This window comes from Camelus dromedarius, unplaced genomic scaffold (genome assembly GCF_036321535.1).
Source record: "Camelus dromedarius isolate mCamDro1 unplaced genomic scaffold, mCamDro1.pat HAP1_SCAFFOLD_114, whole genome shotgun sequence".
NCBI classification, from domain to species: Eukaryota; Metazoa; Chordata; class Mammalia; order Artiodactyla; family Camelidae; genus Camelus; species Camelus dromedarius.
In genome coordinates this window covers 9,663,823-9,679,923 of record NW_026989787.1, presented here as the reverse complement: position 1 = coordinate 9,679,923, position 16,101 = coordinate 9,663,823, and the positions used below count along the sequence as shown (strand labels likewise).

General features: G+C 39.7%; 1 long non-coding RNA gene and 1 pseudogene across 13 annotated transcripts in view; one reads left to right on the top strand and one right to left on the bottom strand.

The window, feature by feature from the left end:
* The window catches only part of LOC116151704 (uncharacterized), a 38,099-nt gene extending 25,893 nt beyond the window's left edge, over positions 1-12,206 (bottom strand). For 3 of the 13 annotated variants that reach the window (XR_010380058.1, XR_010380062.1, XR_010380057.1), the window contains exons 1-5: positions 11,804-12,204; positions 10,709-10,833; positions 9,883-9,993; positions 9,352-9,496; positions 304-399 (exon numbers count right to left, since the gene is read on the bottom strand). This is a non-coding gene — a long non-coding RNA (uncharacterized LOC116151704). Of the gene's footprint in view, positions 1-303; positions 400-1,483; positions 1,619-9,351; positions 9,526-9,882; positions 9,994-10,681; positions 10,834-11,803 lie in introns of all 13 variants that reach the window. The other 10 variants (XR_010380063.1, XR_010380069.1, XR_010380066.1 and 7 more) reach the window with 10 other exon arrangements.
* A 344-nt stretch (positions 12,207-12,550) lies between these two features.
* Positions 12,551-15,560, top strand: LOC135320755 (diphosphoinositol polyphosphate phosphohydrolase 2-like; annotated as a pseudogene).
* Positions 15,561-16,101: the final 541 nt, after the last annotated feature.

Below are 16,101 nucleotides of genomic sequence, written 5' to 3'. Positions count from 1 at the left end.
TAAAAAAATGCCAAAGAACCACACCTACATCTTGATCTTGTCTTCCTGAAGATACTTTAGATTTTAATGAATGTAAACAGACAAAAGCTGGACAAACTCTACACCAGCAGTAAAAACATAAATCACAGAAATTGCTCTGTACAGTGTTTGAGCTCGGACCTGAATGGGATGAGTTCATGTGCACTTGAGTGCATGGGAAAGGAAACCACACCACACAATCTTACAGAGGCCTCTAGAATCACCATTTCTTCCACATTAGACAACTAAGGTCACTTGGGAATCATGAAAGTCACTTGTCCTTACCTGAACTGCAAAGTAGAGTCCTGGTACATTAAATAATTTGAACATAATTTCTGCAAGATATTCTCTATTTTCTGGTGTATTCAGAGGAGGTTCTGTCTGTAAGGAAATATTCACTATATTTAGTGTTCACCCAAATTTCATGTAATTACATCAGAACGGCAATAAGTTAATCTAAAAGCATGTTCATTAAGATGCTGTACAACTCCTTAATTTGACAGACAGAGTACACCCAGAGTGATTGATTAAACACATTTTGGCTGTGAGGTTTAAAATCTTTGAGAGAGCAAAGCCTCTCTAAACACTTCGGCTCTTACTAATCCACCCCAAAACAAGAACAAGCTACAGAAAAGGAAACTCCACCTCGGATAACAGAACACCCAAACACCGTGAATCTGAAGAGACGTGCACTGAGCTGCCAAGGGCAATAACAGCCCCACTGAGACCAGATGAGTGAGGACATGGAAAGAGAACACCAGTGACTTCAGATACCAGGCAATATCCAGTTCTCCAGAGAAGAGCAAAAGCAGAGAGCCCTTGCTTGGATTCAGAGTAGTCTGAACAGCACAGCTGCAGGAGCCTCGCTCCCCAGGCCCCTCCCCTCAGAGCACAGGCGGCAAGGTGAGAAGTTACACCTCCACCATCTGCTGTGAGAAAGACAAGCCTGGGACAGAAGCTGCTTCAGCCAGACACTGCCCACCACCCAGCCTAAACCCAACACACAGCCAGTTCAGAAAGATCTCCCCTCACTCAAAGATGAGGAAAGAACACAAGAAGACTAGCCAAACATCAAATAAAAACACTCATAGAAAAAGAGAGGGGAGAGAGAAAAATAGGAAAAAACAAATGGCAGATAAAAAACATGTACCCAGAAAAATATAAAAATAAAGCAGATGAAAATCATGACATAGATATCCGAGTTTTTTGAAATGTCTATTTAAAATAATAACTATTATCTAATAGGAGGAAATTAACAGAATTACATAAAGATAAAAATAAATAAACCTGCTTTTTGTCATTCAGCAATATGTTGAACATTTTTCCATGTTAATAAATATGGATTTACATCACATATTTAAGCTAGGGAAAAAAAGAGAGAGAAAAGGAGAAAATAAAAAACAAAGAAAGGAAAAAAAATCTAGGCCTTTTGGCAAAAAAATACATAAATAAAAATCCACATTACCCTTTGTTATATACTGAGCTGTGTGTCCCAAAACTCTTATGCTGAAGCTGCAACACTCAGGTGACTGTGTTTGGAGATGAAGCCCCTAGAGGGGTAATCCAGGATCAGTGAGGTCACAGGACAGCACTAACATCTCTGCAGGATAAGGCAGAGGGATCAGGGAGCTCTCTCTCACTCACACACAGAGGAAGAGCCACACAAGGACCTGGTGAGAAGGAGGCCATCTACAAGCCAGGAAGAGAGATCTCACCATAAACCAACCATGATGGCACCTTGATCTCAGACCTAAAGCCCCCAGAGCTGTGAGAAAACAACTGTCTGTTGTTGAAGCCACTCAGCCTATGGTGTTTTGTTAGGCTTATTGAGTAGAGCAACATACTCTTAAAGCAGGAAAAGGGCAGCCTGTCTTGGCCATTGGCACAGCTGCATGCAGGACACTGGGACACACAGGGCCACATTTACAGACTTTTCTGGCAGGAAAATATGACCCCAGAATTCTATATCTGGCCACACTGCCAATCAAGTCTGTTGCAAAAACAAAATATCTTTAAACATACAACAACTTGAGAGAATTTGGTTTCTATGAACCCTTCATGAATTAACCATCAGACAATAAGCTTTAGCCAAATAATAAGAATGCATAAAGTACAGCCAAAAACTTACAGTGAGCAAGTAGTCCATTTAAGATGTAGGGATAAATGCTTTTCTTTTCTGGGAGAATCTATAGCTATAGAACAGAATGTAAATATTATAAATTAAAACAACAGGAGTAGTATCAAGTTGACAGGCACAGATGGAAAGGAGGAAAATATAAAGACACTGATGCCCTTGTGTCATGGAATCAAAAGATATTGTTTTCTTGGTAGAGCAACAGAGACACCACTAAACATAAAGTCACAAACATAAATATCAGAGTAAGTACACTAACATAAACAATCAAAAGCAGGTGATAGAAGAAAGGAGGAGGAGGTAAGAAATGTGGCCATGTACCAACGTGGTCACTAAGCACAGTTGGAAGTAATCATCCCTAAACAAATACAGGTAAATATCTTATACAAAAGTACAGTTATGTTAAAATATGTTTTACCAATTATCAGAACGAATATGCACCCAATAGAAACCAAAGAGAAAGCCAAGCCTGAGTTTTAAAATATCCATACATAAATAAAACACACTAAAACCAGAAAGCACAGCACCAGAAAAGCAGCTGTGACCACACACACCTGCCACACAGCCCAGGCCATTTCAGCACGGGCAACGGGAGAGCTCCAACTCCAATCAGCCCAGCTACACCCCACCTTCGATTTTACCAAGTTTGGAAAGTGATTTCCTCTCTCCATGCATAATTAGCACTGACTTCACAGGAGTCTAAACAAAGTGCTCATGGCAGCACCTGGCATGGGGAATGTACTCAGTGAAAGTGCATTATTATCACTAAAATCATCAGCATGTACCAGTGAGAAACTCACCTACTGAAGAGAAAGTCTCTGAACAAAGACTATGAGACAAAATCAAATTCCATTGTCAAGCCAAAGGACATCTAAAACAAGGTGCCTCAGAGAGGTGCACAGTTGTCACAGCTTCCAAGATCAGAAACTACATAACTGCACATAACAAGGAACTGATTACACAGATTAGGTCACATCCATAAAATGTAACACTTTGCAGCAATTAAAAAGGATGGGCAGTGTGTCTGCAGATATGAAACAATATCTACTATAAATTTGCTACATGAAAATAGGCCTCTCCATACATACACATTCTTAAATATACTTCTGTATCTACAACATTTTTTTTAAAAAGCAAGGTGTATGAGGGAGAGAAATGAGGAGCTGTTTATGGGCACAAAGTTTTATCTTGCATGATGGAAAAGTTCTAGAGTTCTGTTACACCACAATATCAATGTAGGTAACGTTACCAAATGATATATTTAAAACTGTGTTTAGTGGGTAAATTTCATATATTTCAAATTATAATTTCTAAAATTTTTAAAGTAAAAATCAAAATGTACCATAGTATGTCAATTTTGTTACCATTTTATGAAGCAAGTTTATGTATAATCCATGTGCCTGCACATAATTATTGCTGGTTAAGCACCAGTAAAGTTGGTTTCCTCCAGGAAGGGGATCTGGAAGGCAACACAGAAGTGGGAAGGAGACACTTTTGCACTGGAAATCCTACTGCACCTTTTGAATTCTGTGCTGTGTGTATGCTAACTCTTCAAGCAAATAATCAAATCTGGCTATCAACTAGCTGGGGGCTTTAGTTTATACTCCTGTCTGATACAAAGCTCAAACATCATGCCCCAAGTAAGTTTTAATTACTCTGATTAGAATCAATACACTCCCTGAATGGGAGAGAGAAAGCAATCTTAAGACATAGACAAGAAATAATAAAGTCATCAAAAGCAGATTGTAAGTAAGTGATCTAAACATTATTCAACAACACATTACTTATTTTAATGTGCCTACCTCAAGGGGCTGAGATCAAATTAGTTAATACCTTAATGTTCCCAGTACACATTTAGCACTGTGTTAGTGATTACTATATCAGATTTTTTTTTTAGTTTTCTTTCATTTAAAGCACATGAAGAATAGCTGTGGATTCCAATATTTAGGTTACAATATATCTCCTTATGGCACCTCCTATCAACCTGAAAAACAGGCGTAATAACTACCTACCCCACAATTGTCTGTGGGATTAAATAAGTGAGTTAATTCATGCAAATGCTTGGTGGGGAGAGGGCTGGGCCTTTAGCAAGTGCTGAATATATCAACAATCAACTGTAATATCAAGAATATATCTCAGGCCAGAAGAAATTGAATGTATTAACTCCAGAGACCTAGAGTCTTCTCTTACCTTGAAGAGGAATCCAAGCACCTTAATAAGTTAATTTTATAAACATAACATTTAAACTGATTAGAGGGGGGAATAGGATGAAGAGAGGAAGGCTAGAAAGGTATGCAAAGTGGGAGCATAGTCATGCAATGTTTCCTTCCTGCCTGGTTTAAAAAAAAATGTGAGCCTATAGAAGGCATTCCAACAAGAAGTAGATTAACCCTGGCTCTGGATTCTTCCTGGGTTTAATTTCAGTGTCAAGTGATGTTCCAAATAAATCCCAGATGAATGAAAAATATATATAAACATCAAAGGAAAGTAGGTTTACTTACATAAAAATTTACAATTATAGATGTTCAAAAACATAACCTACAAAAAATCAAGTGAGAAAAAGTATCTGCTTATGACAAAAAATTCTTATCTGTTATATGAAAGAGTTCACATCATAAACAGATTGTGGCCATACATACAACAGAATATTATTCAGCCCTAAAAAAGGAAGGAAATTCTGACACATGCTACAAGGTGGCTGAACCCTGAAGACCTTATACCAAGTGAAATAAGCCAGTCATGAAAGGACTCATACTGGATGTTTCCACTTATATGAGGACCCAGAATAGTTACAGTCATAGAGACAGAGGGGGGATGGTGGGGGCTAGGGCTGGGAGAGGGGGAAAGAGAGTTATTCTTTAATGTGGACAGAGTTTCAGTTTGGAAGATGAAGAAGTTCCTGAGATGGATGGTGGTGATGGTTGCACAACAATGTCAATGTACACAACTCACCAAACTGTACATTCAGAAATGGTTAAAATGATAAATTTTATGGTATGTGCATTTTATCACAAAAGAAAAATTTAAGTAGAATAAAGTTCAAAGAAATCATAGCAACAATAAAAGCAATAAAACACTGATATGTACAAAACCCAGGACATGAATAGGCAATTCACAAAGGAGAAAATACAACTAATAAATACATGAAAAACTGTTTAAGATCAAAGGTATTCAAACTGCAAATTAAAAAGTCAAATAATCAAAAATGATATTAATCAATCCTAAGAGTTCAAATAATGTGGCTTCTTGTACATTGAAGATTTCAGTGTGAAATTGTATACCAGAGATTCAAAATTATTAACACATCTGGACCTCCAAATTATATATATATATAACTTTTATATTCTTAATATAAAAATTCTCTAAATATAGAAAAAATGTGCAAATATTACTTTATGTTATGTCTTACAAAACCAAGAAACTGGAAACAAAAGTAAACATCTAAAAATAGAGGGGCTGCTAAACAGACAGGAAACAACCACTGGATACATGATTGCATGACCATTAAAGCGAGGATTATGAAAACCGTGCAAGGAAATGGGGGAGAGGGATGGAGGACACAATATTGAATGCAAATCATATAAAAACATGAGTGAAAAGATTAAGTATAGCTATACTAAATGTTAATATTTATGATAATGGGATAGGAGTGTGAAAAGCCCCACAAGCATCTTCCAAATTTTCTAAATCGCACTTATAGTTCTATAATAAGAAAAAAAAATTCATTACAAGAGTTGTGAAACCCTGAGTTACAGCCTGTGTGCGAAGGCCACAGAAACTCCCAATACAACTTCCTGGTTTATTTCTCCACAGGCGGAGAAGCTAACAGAAGAAAGACTTCACCCCAGGGCAGAAGCCACAGCACATCCTGGTGTGGCTTTTCCCTAGCCTGTTGGCTCTGTAACGTGGAAAACACTTTCCATATCCAACCACAGTTGTGAAGACAGCTGAATTCTTGATCTGCCACTGTCTTCATACCTGTAGTCACATCATTATGGCAGGCACTGCAATTTCCCTACCCAGTATCTATTCTGCCTTCTGCCTTAATGACAGACCACTGATCAATCACAGGCCCAGAAAACAGCATTTCCCAGACTTCCTGGTGTACAGGGATGGCTAAGTAAGTTCTGGCCAATAAGAAGCAAAAGTTATTGGATGTGTCTTCTGGGAAAGCTCCTTACAAGGTTGAAGGTAGACTCATGTAGTAGGCCCACTTCTGCTGTTAACCCCTTCTTTCCTGGAATATGGAGGTGATGACTGGAGCTGCAGCAGCTAACTTGTGATCTAAGGCAATCTTAGAATGGAAGCCATATGCTAAATATACTAGAGCACACAGATCCCTAATGACACCAGAAACCTGACCTACCAGCACTGCCCTCCCTGCTACAAATGACTTTAAGAAAAATAAAACCTTTAACTTGCTTAAATCACTGATTTTTACACTTTAGTACTTGCTGCCAAACAATTCACCATCTGTGAAGAACTAACATTAAAATCTATACACTTCCATTAAGAGAAAGTTTACAATAAAATTAGGTTCTCCTGGTTCCTGAATCAAATTCAGCATTATTAAAGACACATTCTTCTGGGTTCTCAGAATCATAATCATAAATCTATGTTTTCCTCAATCCTCCTTTTCTCCTATGTTTACCACCAGTAATTGTTCCTTTAGAGGACTAATTTAAATAAAACCTTCCAAAAACCATTATTTATACATAACGAGATCTAAATTGGAGATATCAAGTTTTTCTTATTTTTTAAATACTGAAGTATATGATTAAAACTTCACATGAATGTAAGTTACATAAGCATTTTATTCATAATAATGGTAAAATATCATCAAATATTAATTCAAAAATGAATAGTCAGTAATATAAAAATCAATCCATATTTCTGGATAAAGAAAGCAAGCTGAACACATGCAACTAATATTGCTCCAGTCCCAAACCTCTCCATAACTGCAGTAAAGATACATTTTTAAAAACATAAATCCTCAAGGAAGGGCAAGTAGGAATGGAGATGACAATATACTGAAAATGGGAAGAACACGGGCCAGCAGTAACAGACTCAGCAGTGCCAAGGATGTCCAGCTCCACACCGGCCAGTGCTAGTGTACAGGACAGAGCAGGTCTGAGCCACCCTCATGAACCAGGAAGGGAGTTACTGTGGTAAGCCAGGACAAGCCACATGTCATGGTGAATATTATGTGTCAGCTTGACTGGGCTAAGGGGTACCCCGAGAGCTGGTAAACCATTCTTTCTGGGGTGTGTCTGAGAGGGTGTCTCTGGAAGAGCTTAGCATGCAGCAGACTGAGTTTGGAGACCTGCCCTTGCCAATGTGGGTGGGCAGCACACAGGCTACTGAGGACTTGATTGGAACAAAAGGATAAAGGAAGGGTGACCCTCCATCCCTGAGCTGGGACACACATCTTTCCTGCTCTCAAGTGGATGGCAGAGCTCCTGGTTCCCAGCATCCTTGGGCAGCACTGCTGCTTGCTCTTTCTCCCCTGATTCATATTCAAAAAGGTTTGCAAATCTCCTCTACAGTTACAATTCAATTTCCCTTCAAGAGCACTGCAGTTCTTTAGAATATATGATTCTGTCTTGAACTCTGGGAAATTCAGTATTAGAGAAAAGAGTGTGGTTCCCATTTGCTATCTGTTTAGTCCACGTGACCAACATGAGTTGAGTCTCTGAAACTTCTTGAAAAACATGAGCCGTACTGAGCTCATTCCCACCATGGATGTGCAGATGTCTGTCATGGCAGTCAGAAGGGACAATTTCATAGGCTACTGAGGGAACTTTAATTTAAAACTTTTAGACTCTTTTACACCAAGAAGCCATTAGCTGATGTAGTGGTTCAGTAAATGTCTTCAATGAATTTCTGGACATGGCCACAAATCCCTGTACCTGCTTCACTCCCCTTCAATTATCCCATTAACTGATGAGGAAGGACATAGCCTGAGATAAAACCACCCTTCTCATAACTTCCTCTGTCACATCATGCAGCAAACACACCTGCTAACTTCAAAGTACAATAAATGTAACACAATATTTTCTTATGTTTAATGTAATAAACAATTATTTTTGAACATTCACTTCAGATACTCACTTTTGGCAAAGGATTTAAGCTTTTCCATATTCATACCAAACACCTCCAGTTCGTTCCCAGCAATTGGTTTTATTGTACTGCGGTGTATATGCCAGCTAGAGCAGAAAAATTCCTGGTAGGAAAAATTTCCTGTGGGCTGTGTCCTGGTGATTGAATTTGCTCCACAGGCCTAAGACTCAGACTCCCTCTGAGCAGAGCAGGATGGGGCAGGCAGGGAGAGGAAGCTGGGCCCCAGGCCCATGCCTGGAGTCCTACCAACAGGTAGTTATGTGACGTACGAGAGAAGGGAACATGCCAAGCATGGCAGGTGGGAGTCTGTAATTTGTTTTGGCTGTAAAGACAAAGCCACTCAGACATACTGTCAGTTTCCTGGCTCCATGTATTTTACATAAACCATCGTAGATACACAGGAGAGAAAATACACAGTGGCCTGTAAAACACAGTACTTGGATGTGGCAATTCCTAGTTGTGAAGATACAGCCAGGAAAAAGCTTAGAGCACTTTCAAGGACTTGATTTAATAGACACAAAATATATAGATTCCACTAACTACCATAACAGCCTTGTACTTAACATATTTTAAGCCAGATAATTCTAAAGAATATTCCATATTTAACATTAGGAAGAATTATATAATTGGATCAGGGACCATTTGACAATGCACTAGCATGGAAAAAATGCAAAGCTAAATTATGTAGGTTTTAATGTGCAGCTTATGTTACATGCAATTGCTCTCCTTAAAGTAAGTGCTTTATACATGTAATTAATTTTAACTTAAAAAGAACATAAAACAATGAAAACAGGCTCCACAACCAAGAGACACTTCTCTTCATTTCTCTGTATTGTTTTATTTCATCTGAACAAGATCAATTACATCCACAATATCAGGGCCCGTAACTCAGCTCAGTGTTAGAGTGAGATTTAACCTTGGCAAAACAGCACCTTGACTCAGCTCCCTCTGCTGTAAGAAGCAAAGGTCAGAGCCATCCAGTTATTTCAGGAGGACACCTAACTACACAGGTGGTTTCCTACTCAAACCCATTCCTCCCTCCTCATTCCTTGCTGCTGGAGGCCGGTTTAGGTACTTACCTCTTGGGGCCAGGTGATGAGATGTGGTCCCCTCACCAGCAACAGGAGAGAATCTTGACTCATCAAAATGTACCAAAGTAATTTTGTTCCCCTCTAGGGCCCACACTGGGCACGGACAGACAGGGCAAATCTGCTAGGAAGGTTTCTGAGGAAGAGAGTCTTAATTCTAAAACTCTGAAAGTAAATACACCAAGAGTCAGTACAGGAACTCGGGCAGCCACCCTGGGGCCTGAGGGGAACCAGCACAAGAGGCCAAACAAGTGAATTAGGCTGGGTTCTCACCTCCATCTCTCAGCTGCTCAAGTAACCAGCCCTGAGTGGCCTGACCCTGGCATCCTGTTTTGTGGGATAATAAGCCCTCTTTGGTTTTGGACATTTTGGTTGAACCTTCTGTTATTTGCCCAAAAAGCACTCCAACTCATACAAAGAGCTTTAGCGGGAATTAAAAACTCCCCAGAGAAGAATATCCTGGGTTTAAAATCTAAGCAACCCAGAATCCACAGGGCTCTTCTCTCAGTCCCAGTTACTCACCATCAAAAAGTGATGGCCCTCAGGTTCAGCTCAGGGAAAATTAAAAATAACTTGTTCCATGAACCTCTCCATTAGATCTCAGTCTTCAATTATTCCATGTCTTATTGGCCACTAAAGGAAGAGAAAACAAACTATGTCAAGCTTCAGTCCATGTCAGTAAAAGCAACAGTTTTAAAAGCACTGGCCCAAAAGAGACTGAGTTATTAGAGAAAACAGGTCCTTTGCACTGGGTGAATGTTAATTTATGTAAAGAAATAACAGACACTTTACCAGAAATATTAAGTTATATTATCATTTATATTCTACTTCACATCTCTAAGTACAAAGTATCATCTTAACAGTGGAGTAACAGATGGAAAACTACAGCTAATCTGCCATACCATTCCATTTGGAGTTTGGAGGTTTTTAGAACAAATACCTAGTTAAACAATTTTAGTGCTTCTTTTTAATTAATCAATCTATAGCTCTTCTACATCTGACAGGTTAGTGAGTCAACCTGCAATTTTCCACAGAAGCAGGTCTTGCTCTCACATGAAGCCCAGCATTCCCAGAGTCAATCCTGCATTCCGGGGTTTTGTAAATTCACTTGATTCCCCACATGAAAAATACCTTGTTCAACTAACACAACACTGTAAATCAACTATACTTCAATTTTGAAAAATACCCCATACAAAACCAACAACAACAAAACCTCTTTTCCAACACAAGAATAAAATACACAGCTCACAAGTACAATTGCTATGAAATCTACCATTTTCCATGATTCATCCTACTGCTCTGTTCTTGGTGATACACTTACAGAAGCAAATCCCGGTGGGGAGTTTACCTTTGTGGCATACGTGGGTTTATCTATGGCTTCATCCCCTATGAAAAAGTCCAGGTCATCAACTCCCCTCAGCACACTCCTTTGGGCTTGGTCAACCACCTTTGCTGACTCTCTGATGGCAATACCTTTGGGAGAACAGCACAAAGATTTCTGTAAGCATCCATACTCATTTCAAGGATCAAGGAAGCATAATATAACCCTGTGTATGTACAAGTAAATTTTCAATGCCAGGGTCTTATTAGGAGTTGAGTGTGTTCACAGAAAAGACGCTATCACAGAGCACATAAAGTAATACAGAAACCTTTCTTATGTTCTGGTATTATTTTTAGTGCGGCACAAAGGAGCCTAGCTGGCCTGCTTTTAATACTGACAAAAGATGAATTACTAAATTTTTCAGTTTCATCTGAAAAAACATCCCTCATGATAGTGAAGTGAAAAGCACATATCAATCGGTTCCAAATTTTAGAATACAATGTAGAAGGACACAAAATTAAAAATATAATGTGAAAGAAGAAAATAAACTGAAAAATGCTCATACACTCTCAAGTCATTTTAATAAAACTGTGTCAAAAAAAAATAAAAATATATTTTTATTCTTGTTACAAAATCACTAAAAGAAAAAACTGAGGTTGCTGACTAATATCTGACAAGAAAAATTCAATAATCAAACAACTGTATTATGTAAAAATATTAATGGCTTTATGATATATTATTTTAATAACAGTTTAACCACGATATTTAGGAATATACTTATAGTTAATAATCATATGAAACTTCACTGTAGAATTTAACATCTAATGAAATGTGGAAAGCTTCATGAAGATTCAATTTTCCAGTTAAATTCCTAACCCCTGGTCACACTTTGCTTTCCCATAAACTCATCTTCATCAAATTTATTCCAAAACAAATGAGTAAACATATACAACCATTTTTAAAAGTAGAGTATTTGTAGTTCCCAATTTATTAGAAATGAAGAATAACAGCAAAGCTAAGGGAGTGAATTTTAACCCTTGCCCTCAGAAAGGCATCTTGAAATAATAGCTTGAAAAGGTAGGAAAAAAAAAAGAGGTACAGGACAGAAATCACTTTGCTCACCTCCTCTTCTGACTCCATCTCACTGCCGCACTTGGTCCAGAAGCTTTCAACTTACAGAAGGTGACACAAATCCAAAGCGCAGGATTTCTGCAGGACTAAGGCAGCAGGCGTGACGTGGACGTGCTGGGGGTGGAGCCCAGAGGAAGCATCCGGGGCAGAAGCAGCGGTCGTGCCAGGACCACGAGGCCGAGAGTGGGGCTGGGGAGGTCTGGAGGGCCGGGACGAACTGCGACAACTGCAGCCACAAACACACCCGTCCCCGAACACAGACCCCGCCACGGGCGGCGCACTGACGGGCACCGCGCAGCCACCTGTGCACACGCAGCACGTCAGAGGGCCCTGGCGGGACGGCCCGCAGCCGACACCAAACGCCTCGCGCGGCCGCGGCGCTGCTGCCGGGCCGGCGGGAGCCCCTGCAGCCGTCTCCCCGCACCTCGAGCCCCGCTCCGCCCTGGGCGGCGGCGGCAGCGGCGGGAACCGGGGCGAGCGGGCGGCGGGCTCCGGGGAAAGCCGCAGACGCCCGGGCGGAGGCCGCGCTCCCTCCAGGGCGCCCTGGCTGCAGGGACCGGCGCTCGCTCCTCGCCCCGCGTCGGAGCGGCCGCCGGCTCTGGGACTGACCGGCCACGTCTCCCTGGGCCCCGACTTGCCCTCGCCCCCGCGCCCCGACGGGGTGGCGGCCTCCGCAGGGGCCGCGGCAGCGAGAGCCCGCCTCTGGGATGAGGTCCAAGCCCCCCTAGGCCGCGGACCTAGGACCGCGAGGGCTTCAAGAAGCGGGCGGCGTCCCTGTGCTTCCGGAGCGAGCAGGAGGACGAGGTGCTGCAGGTGGGCAGGCCTCTGTCCCTGACCAGTGGACTGGCCCAGGAGGAGGACTGGAGCCCCAGGAGGAGCCTGCCGGTGCTGACGTGAGGGAGGCTTACCAAGAGGCTGGAGTCAAAGGAAAGTCAGGCAGACTCCTGGGCATATATGAGAACCAAGACAGAAAGCACAGGACATATGTCTATGTCCTTACTGTCACTGAAATATTAGAAGACTGGGAAGATTCTGTTAATACAGGAAGGGAGATAGAGTGGTTCAAAGTAAAGGATGCCATCAAGTTCTCCAGTGTCATAAGCCTGTACATGCAGAGTATCTGGAAAAATTAAAGCTGGGTTGCTCGCCAACCAGTGGAAATTCCACAGTCCCTTCCCTTCCAGAGAGTAACACCTTGTTTGTAGCTGCTGCACAGCGAACCTCTGGGCTGCCATCCAGCATAAGATAGACAGGGTTGGAAGGACCTCTTCCACCATGTGCAATCTCATGGGCAGAGGCTTCTTTATTTTCCTTGACAAATATCTGAAGGACGCTTACAAACTGAATTTGCCATGCGGGATTTTTTTTAACAATCTGCTTGATTTTTAGGTGCTTTCAAATCTTCTTTAAAAAGAAAAAAGATAGTGTAAAATATTTTAATAAGCCAAAGCCATGTGGATTTTTTTTTTTTTTAGATGCCTTAAATGTGCTCTTCCACCCAGCCCACCCACCTTGTTATTTTGGTTGGCATTTTCACTTTTTCCCCAGTATTTTTTTATCCATTTGATGTCAGTCTGTGGTTTTTGTCAGATCAACATACTTGTGGGTATATTATCCCGGTGAATTGTCTTCTCATTCACAATATTAACATATTCAATGAATCCATTTGTCAACTCGTTTATCTCAATTTTCACAACTGGTACTATGTCACTAGCTACCTGATATGGCCAATTCCCCTGTAACTCAATAGTCCTTTAATACAGAGTTTAACTCTATGTAGCTGGTGAGTTTTAGGCAGTTACTGTAAGCAAAATGCATGTAGTAGATATCTTATCATGGAACCTGTATTCATGGAATTGAATTAGGGTGCTCAGTTGCCAATTCCCTTTATTCATAATCTCTCTTTACACAGAACACACAAGAACCATATTTCCCTCAATGTAAATTGCTGCTTTTAAATATATATTTTCAGTTTAAATTTAGTGACATCTCTTCAGTTAAACTTGCTGGTTACCAGTAAACACCTTAAATAGCAGTCAGTGGTGACTGCATCAGAATTGAGTAAAATGGCCTTCTTGTTCACCTGTTACAGACCTAGGCTTTTAGGGTGCCTCAGAATGTCTCATCTTTTATAGGTGGTCAGCAGGTAGGTACTATTTATCATGTAACTAATTACTGGGACACTGGAATGTACCTAAGAATTATTTTGTCTTATTTTTATATTCACATAAATCCAAGAATCCCATCTAAAACACATAAATACCTAATCTGAAATGCCTGTACTTCCTCAACCAAGTCAGAGATGAGATGGGGCAAGTAAAAGATGGTTCTCTATGTAGATATTAGCTTTTTGTAAAGATCATAACTGTTGAGTATAAAGTAGGAATAAGCATAGTTAGACATTTGTTGTACAAATTGTTAACCTTTAAAAATATAATTGCTGCTGAAAATAGTGCTTTTATAAGGAAAATCAGTGCCACCATTTTAAAACTGGGCTCTTGTGCCATAAAAGCAGCTGAGCTAAATACGAGTATTAGTTCACAAATTAAGGCTTCCAAAGGAATAAGACAGAAAAACTTTAATCCACTGACATTTCATTCTAAGTTATGTAGTGTGATCAGACATGATCTTCCAGAATTTTTATATTTTTCTTTGTACAGAGGTTATGTTTTCTGGGTGTTTTTTTTTTTTAAAGGAAATACTTAAAAATCCCACAGATTGACACTTGTTATCAATCTTCAGTGGACTAAGTTTTTCCTCAGTAATCTCTGAAGTTTCTTTAAATTATGTACTTAACACAGAAGATAAATTGATTGTTTTTGTACATAACACTGTGTCCACCTGAAATGTCACAAGTACTGGGGGGCCTGGGTATGTTGTACATTGATATTCTTAAAGGTAATAATGCATGAATTTCTTTTATAAACTCTTGGACTATGTATTTGATGTGTAAAATATGTACAGTATTAATGTCAACCATTTCTTAAAGGTGAGCCTATAAATATTGTTGTATCATTTTCTTTGGTCAGTAACATTTGGACCAAGTAGTGCCACTTGGGTCAGGATTTTCTTTAGTGCCATTTAGCAAAACATCTGTCTTTGGTCTATGCAACTAGGAAAATTTTGTATAATGCATCAGAATACTTCAGAGTTGTCACACTTTAAATTTCACATGAGGGGTTCTTCACTATTCTTGAACTCAGCCCACTGAAGCTAGAGGAAAGGCCCTGAGGATATTTATTTCTGTTAAGAGAAAAAAGCCTACATTTGCAGGCTCAACAATTGAATCTACTACAGATAAAAAATAGTGTCTACTCTCTCAGTCCCTCAAAGCTTATAGAGTGTTGGGACTTTCATTTGTGCTGCTTTCTGTTGGGTAGTTGGATAAAACTGGGCAGCTAAAATTTTCAGTCCCATGTGCCTACTAAATTAAAAAAAAGTTTGTAAATTGACTTGCAGACACAAAGTAGCAAGTATCCTACATGTTTGATTTTGAGTTTTCTTAATTTCTTCCTTTTTTTTTTTTGTAAACAGGTGAAATTTTCCAACTAGGCACATGCCATTCAATTTTCTGTCGATCCCATAGTTGTATAAAGTAGCAAAACTGAAGGGGGGAATGATTGTTGTATACACTTTAAAATTGCTTTGTATGGTCTCATTTGAGATAACTGGTGTAAGAATCTTGATGTTTTATATATTTGGAAATATCAAATTAAAAAATTGAAATTAAAAAAAAATCCTCACACAGTCTGTCAGTGCAAGTTCCAGTCTATCAGTGCAAGTTCCAGACTTCATCCTCTGCGCAAGATCAAACTTAATTATGCATGGATTTAGCATTAAACTGCCAAGAGAACTTGAAAGACTATCAAGAGACAAAGGCAAAAAGGTTCTTCAATTCATGACTTTACTCAAGTTCACCAAGAATTTGAGGGCAATATTTCTACTCAAAAGAAAAAAATCACCACCCTAAAGAAAAAGTGCTAATTTAGTGAGAATGAAACTACCATGCTCAAAAATTTAAATGATAACAAAGTAAATCTCATCTTTCCCAAAAGGTAGATACAAGTACTCTGACCCCAAATCATAGTAGACCTGTGTTTTCATGCCCCTTAGAAATAACAACAACAAAGCACATACATTCTGTTAACTGTTATGTGGAAGCACCTAAACTCATGAAAGTGAATAAGGGTATATAGAGCTTATACCCAAAATCTTTTGTTGACACCTATGAAAAGCAAGCTGTGGACCAAAGAGCCCTTGTGAACATGATGGAGAACCAAGTCTAGGAA